The 6,000-nt window shown below is 45.6% G+C and overlaps 2 non-coding genes and 1 pseudogene across 2 annotated transcripts; all 3 read left to right on the top strand.

The window, feature by feature from the left end:
* Positions 1-1,156: 1,156 nt before the first annotated feature.
* Positions 1,157-1,343, top strand: LOC140276166 (U2 spliceosomal RNA). Its single transcript, XR_011908845.1, has one exon. It is a non-coding gene; the product is annotated as a U2 spliceosomal RNA (small nuclear RNA).
* A 2,271-nt stretch (positions 1,344-3,614) lies between these two features.
* Positions 3,615-3,728, top strand: LOC140276303 (U5 spliceosomal RNA). The gene has a single exon (XR_011908909.1). It is a non-coding gene; the product is annotated as a U5 spliceosomal RNA (small nuclear RNA).
* Positions 3,729-4,036: 308 nt separating this feature from the next.
* Positions 4,037-4,217, top strand: LOC140276178 (U2 spliceosomal RNA; annotated as a pseudogene).
* The last annotated feature ends 1,783 nt before the right edge of the window (positions 4,218-6,000 follow it).

The following is a 6,000-nucleotide window of genomic DNA, read 5'->3' as shown; positions in this document are numbered from 1 at the left end:
TCTTTTCTACATTATGGACTGTGGGGACACAAAACCGCTCTCTCTCTTTTTTTTTTTTATCGTGTGCCAGGGCGTTGTCTCATGTATTAGATTATGCTTAAGATACGAATGGGTTTATCAGTCACATCAGAATCCATACATACTGATCCTCCCGTAATAAAATGGTCGGATCTTATCAAACACACTTTGTTTCTTGTGACAATCAAGTCAGCGAAACAGCGTATACACGTCAAGACACTGAATCAAGTTTTCCACAAGAACTCATAAGTTTGGCAGTATTGCTCTGCCATCAGCAATGATACACCCATTTTATTTTCGTGAGACATGTGCAAGCACCTGTTCATCTACTGTTCTATCACTATGAATTAGTGATCTATTATCAATAAGGATACTTCTACAACTACTATCAAAGTATGTCCGGACTTCTTATGTTGTCAGTTGCTATATATGAATAAGTGGGTAGCTACTGACAAGCATTAAGCATGTCACACAGCCCAAACATATAACATTTCAGGACACACCACACAGTTAACAACCACAGTGAAGCGTGTCAAAGCCCAAACATGTAACATTCAACAGGACACTTACACAACACATTCAAATCAAACAGTCAGACAACATACAAGAACATATACCCCAGCCGGCATTGCTCCCTGCCTATTTTCGTACAGCACACTATGTGTGCGCACACATTTATTCACAAACTCTTCAACTTATACTCTTTTACCGAAGCTGCTACAGCTCGATTACCACCTTTTAGGTATGTATGGTTGGCATTTGCACCTCTTTTTATACTGATTGCTGAAGATTAAGTTGTACTTTCTCAAACTACAACATTTTTTTATTTGTTGAAACTTGATTTGAAGTGGATAAATAAGGAGGACAAACAGTTTTAAGTCAGGCTGATAGAAGGAATTCATTTTATAGCAAAATCTGTACTTCGTCATATGTCGAGAGATGTTTATTGCTGAAGAAGTTCTTTCTCATTCTACAAAGTACAACGTTGTTTATCGTTGAAACTTGATTAGACATGAATAAATATGAAGGACAAAGCAGTCTTAACTTGGTTTGAGTTAAGAAATTCGTTTTATAGGAGAATCCGAATTCGTGCATAACTCATAAAATAGAGCTTATTTTCGGATTCCTGAAGAATGATTCTGGTTCTAGCCTTTTGGCTAAGATCAAGTGTAGTATATGTACTTATCAGTTTAATATGTGATATGTCTATGCAAGGACTACATATTAAATGGATTTTTATCAATAGGAGTTGAAAAAGGAGCTTGCTCCGTTCACTCCAAGCATCGACCCAGTACTGCAGTGCCGCTGGGAACGGTGCGCTCTTCTCTGCTCTTGTGAAAAAGCAAACAGCGGTGCAGGATGGAAGTTTCAGGGAGCCCAAGATGAAACTTTCTTTTAATCTGCTGAGAAAAGAGAGTGAATGCGAAGTAGACTTTAACACAGCTCTGGGAGCGAGCCGAGTGTGGGCTAACCGGAAGAATTGCTTTAAAGAAACGCGACACCGAATGAGTGGTCAGAACAAAGCCTCAATACGGTGTTCCCGTGGTGTTTGTGGCTGCCTTGTCTTTTGCACAGAGTAAAAGACAAGGCAGCCATCGAATAGGGCCCGATTGTTCCTACTTGGTCAGCCGAGGAGCAAGGGGGGGGAGCAAGCGTCTCAACCAAGCAAATCTCACCAAGTAGGAACAATCGGGCCCTATTCGATGGCTGCAACACCTGAAAGAGATATTGATGCGAGACCCGATCAAAAGCTTTTTCAAAGTCTAAATTTAAGATGACAAGCCGGGTGTTTCTGTCTCTAGCGTAATCAATGATGTCTCGAATCAGTACGAGGCTGTCGGTGAGTTGTCTCTCTGAGATGGCACAAGCCTGGTCTGGGTGAATTACCTCCTCTAAAACAGAGGACATCCGTGTCGTAAAAACCTTGCTAAAAAGTTTACAGTCAAAGTTTAAAAGTGTGATGGGCCTCCAATTCTTTAGGTCAGTCTTATCATTTTTATCAGAAGTGAAGAAATAAATGAATGCCTATCAACAAATGTGGGATCTAAACTCTAGTGCTTCCTCTAAAATAATTTCCTTTCACAATTTAGAAATGTGTGTGTGTAAGTCACAACACCCGTGACACCAAAACGGCTTTCTTTTCTCTACACTCTGCACTATGAGCACACATACCAAATCAGAAAGGCTTTTTTCTCTCTTTTCTACATTATGGACTGTGGGGACACAAAACCGCTCTCTCTTTTTTTTTTTATCGTGTGTCAGGGCGTTGTCTCACGTATTAGATTGTGCTTAAGATACGAATGGGTTTATCAGTCACATCAGAATTCATACATACTGATCCTCCCGTAATAAAATGGTCGGATCTTATCAAACACACTTTGTTTCTTGTGACAATCAAGTCAGCGAAACTGCGTATACACGTCAAGACACTGAATCAAGTTTGCCACAAGAACTCATAAGTTTGGCAGTATTGCTCTGCCATCAGCAATGATACACCCATTTTATTTTCGTGAGACATGTGCAGGCACCTGTTCATCTACTGTTCTATCACTATGAATTAGTTTATCTATTATCAATAAGGATACTTCTACAACTACTCTATCAAAGTATGTCCGGACTTCTTACGTTGTCAGTTGCTATATATGAATAAGTGGGTAGCTACTGACAAGCATTAAGCATGTCACACAGCCCAAACATATAACATTTCAGGACACACCACACAGTTAACAACCACAGTGAAGCGTGTCAAAGCCCAAACATGTAACATTCAACAGGACACTTACACAACACATTCAAATCAAACAGTCAGACAACAAACAAGAACATATACCCCAGCCGGCATTGCTCCCTGCCTATTTTCCTACAGCTCACTATGTGTGCGCACACCTTTATTCACAAACTCTTCAACTTATACTCTTTTACCGAAGCTGCTACAGCTCGATTGGCCGAATACCCTTAGATCCTATTTCGGTGAATTTGACATCTGCCTTACATGTAACAGATTAGCGGTTTAGCAGTTTTAATTTAGTTTGAGTGAAGGAATTCATTTTATAGCAAAATCCGAAATCGTGAAGAACTCATGAAAGTAAGCTTATTCTCGGATTCCTGAAACTTTAGATTTGCTATTTCTTTTACTGCAAAGTACAACGTTGGTTTTTTTGTTTAAATCTTTCAAGACATGGTAAATATGAAGGACAAAGCAGTTTTAACATAGTTTGAGTGAAGGAATTCATTTTATTGATAAAATCCCAAGAGTCTGCTGAGAAAAGAGAGTGAATGCGAAGTAGACTTTAACACGGCTCTGGGAGCGAGCCGAGTGCGGGCTAACCGGGAGAATTGCTTGAAAGAAACGCGACACCGAATGAGCGGTCAGAACAAAGCCTCAATACGGTTTTCCCGTGGTGTTTTTGTTGCTGCCTTGTCTTTTGCACAGAGTAAAAAGCAAGGCAGCCATCGAATAGGGCCCGATTGTTCCTACTTGGTCAGCCGAGGTGCAAGGGGGGGGGGAGCAAGCGTCTCAACCAAGCAAAGCTCACCATGGGGAAGGTGGCTATGCCAACTAGCCTGATGCCCTGCTCCCGCAGTGACGGATAATCGTACTCTGGTTTCTCTTCATAACGTACAAGTCTTTCGCCTTTTACTAAAGACTTCTGTGGAGAGCAGCACTAATGAGTTGTTTCTATTTTTGGCAGGCTTTACCTTTGCGGGTGAAGCCCTTTCTGTCTGTGCAAAAGAAATCTTGTTACTGTGCAGAGTGACTTCTCTGAGTAGAGTCGCCTTACTTGTTGCGACTGTGCCAATGTTCGAAGCTGGAGTGCAAAGTTGTTGCTTGAATGGTGCTTGCTGGAGCGTGCGGGAGTGCAAAGTTATACCATTTAAAAGGGCTGAAGAGTGCTCAGTGCAGTGGGTGGGCGGAGGTGCAACGTGACACTCTGGCCACCTATGGCCATAAAAAGAACACTGCTACAAGTGCGCATTGTGCCAGCAAGGGCCCTCGGACCTGAAACAGTGGACAGTTATCGCTTCTCGGCCTTTTGGCTAAGATCAAGTGTAGTATCTGTTCTTATCAGTTTAATATGTCCTCTATACGAGGACTACATATTAAATGGATTTTTAAGAATAGGAGTTGAAAAAGAAGCTTGCTCCGTTCACAAGCATCGACCCAGTACTGCAGTGCCGCTGGGAACGGTGCGCTCTCCTCTGCTCTTGTGAAAAAGCAAACAGCGGTGCAGGATGGAAGTTTCAGGGAGCCCAAGATGAAACTTTCTTTTAGTCTGCTGAGAAAAGAGAGTGAATGCGAAGTAGACTTTAACACGGCTCTGGGAGCGAGCCGAGTGCGGGCTAACCGGGAGAATTGCTTGAAAGAAACGCCATACCAAATGAGTGGTCAGAACAAAGCCTCAATACGGTGTTCCTGTTGTGTTTTTGTTGCTGCCGCTGTTTGCTTTTTAACAAGAGCGCACCTGTTGAGGGGGGGCCTGGGGGGGCCTGGGTGATGGTGGGTCTCAGGCCCGGGCTGCTGCGACTGGTGTGACCGGGTGGTTTGTTTGTTTGTTTTTTGTTGTTGTTTGTTTGTTTTTTGTAGAGGTCCTCCGGAGTGGGGTTGGGTTGAGTGGGGTGGGGCGGGATGGGTACCTTCTGGGGGTACAGTAGCTCCCAGAATATGGTCGCTGCAGGCCCCGAGCCTGGTGGACATCAGGCCCTCCTGTCCTGTGTTGGCTCCCTTTTAAAAAGTACAGAACTTAGAACAGGTCTAGTCCCTGGCTTTCGGCAGAACTGTCTTCTTTACTTTTTTTTTTTTTCCCCTTATCGTGTTCAGCATTATGGCAGCAGAATTGTAGTCTGAATACCTTTGATGCCAAACAGATTTGCTTTGCCAAGGGAAGTTTTATAAATGTAAAGCTCCCCTTGATGCCCATTTATTTATTTCTGTTTACAATATATGACATGTAATAGAACTGAACCGGACCGGGGGACAAGGAAAGAAGAAGAGGAAAGAAGAGAAAAACAGAACATACATCGCATACAACACAGCTGGGGATATAGATGACCTGAGACGACATGATAATACATCAACTGCTTAGCGACCATGCTACTGGACTAATGAATGTGGTTGTGTGTGTGTGAGAACATGCAACACCCATGGCACAGGACCTACATGATAACCGTGCTTAGTTATGAGTGTATAAGCGTACAGGGCCACAATCCACAGCCCCCCCAAGCAATCAGAAGCAGGCAGAGAGGGCCACAATACCCAGGCCACCAGCAGCCCCCACAGAGCACAGAACCCAGGAAGCCCACCGCAGGGGCAACCACGCATCCACCCAGAAGACTGCAGAGGAAGCCCCCGGAAAGAGCCCCCATAAGCATAGGGCAGAGGCCCTCCGGGAGCCAGGGGCAACAGCCCACCGACGTCGCCCGGCCCCAGCCGCCCAGACATGGGCCGTGCACTGGATCCGGGCCCCAGGAGCCCGAGCGCCCCCAAACCCCCCGGCAGAGGCCCCACCCAATACCCAGGAGGGCCAAGCGCCCCAGACAGCCACACAGTGGGTCAGCGCCTGCCCCAGCACCCCTGGCCAAGTGCCCTGGGAGTCAAGACGTGCCCACAGGTGGGTGAAGTCGCGAGCAGCGGAGAGAGGCCACGCCGCCCCCCCCCCCATCAGGAGAAGCACAGGCAGGCCAGGCGACAGCAAGTCCAAGATCCAGGCCCAATCATTACCACACACACTTTCATGTCCCATACATCCACACGTCCTCCCTCCCTCGACTCCGCTGGGGTGTAGTGCAGCGGGCACACCAAGGGGGCCAGCAGCCCCCCAGCCACCACAGACCCCAAACCAGCAGAACAATTAATTAATCCTCCTGGCCCCTCCCGCCCCGAGCAGCAACCAGGAAGCAGGGGTGTGCGAAGAAGACCCCTCCCCTCACCCTTCTGGCTCTTCAATATTTTCTAATAGTGAGCAATTAAAATTGAGGGGCAGC

The sequence above is a fragment of the Leuresthes tenuis genome, unplaced genomic scaffold, assembly GCF_036924035.1.
Source record: "Leuresthes tenuis unplaced genomic scaffold, fLeuTen1.0.hap1 SCAF_18, whole genome shotgun sequence".
Taxonomy (NCBI): Eukaryota; Metazoa; Chordata; class Actinopteri; order Atheriniformes; family Atherinopsidae; genus Leuresthes; species Leuresthes tenuis.
This window is presented reverse-complemented; position numbering and strand designations above follow the sequence as displayed.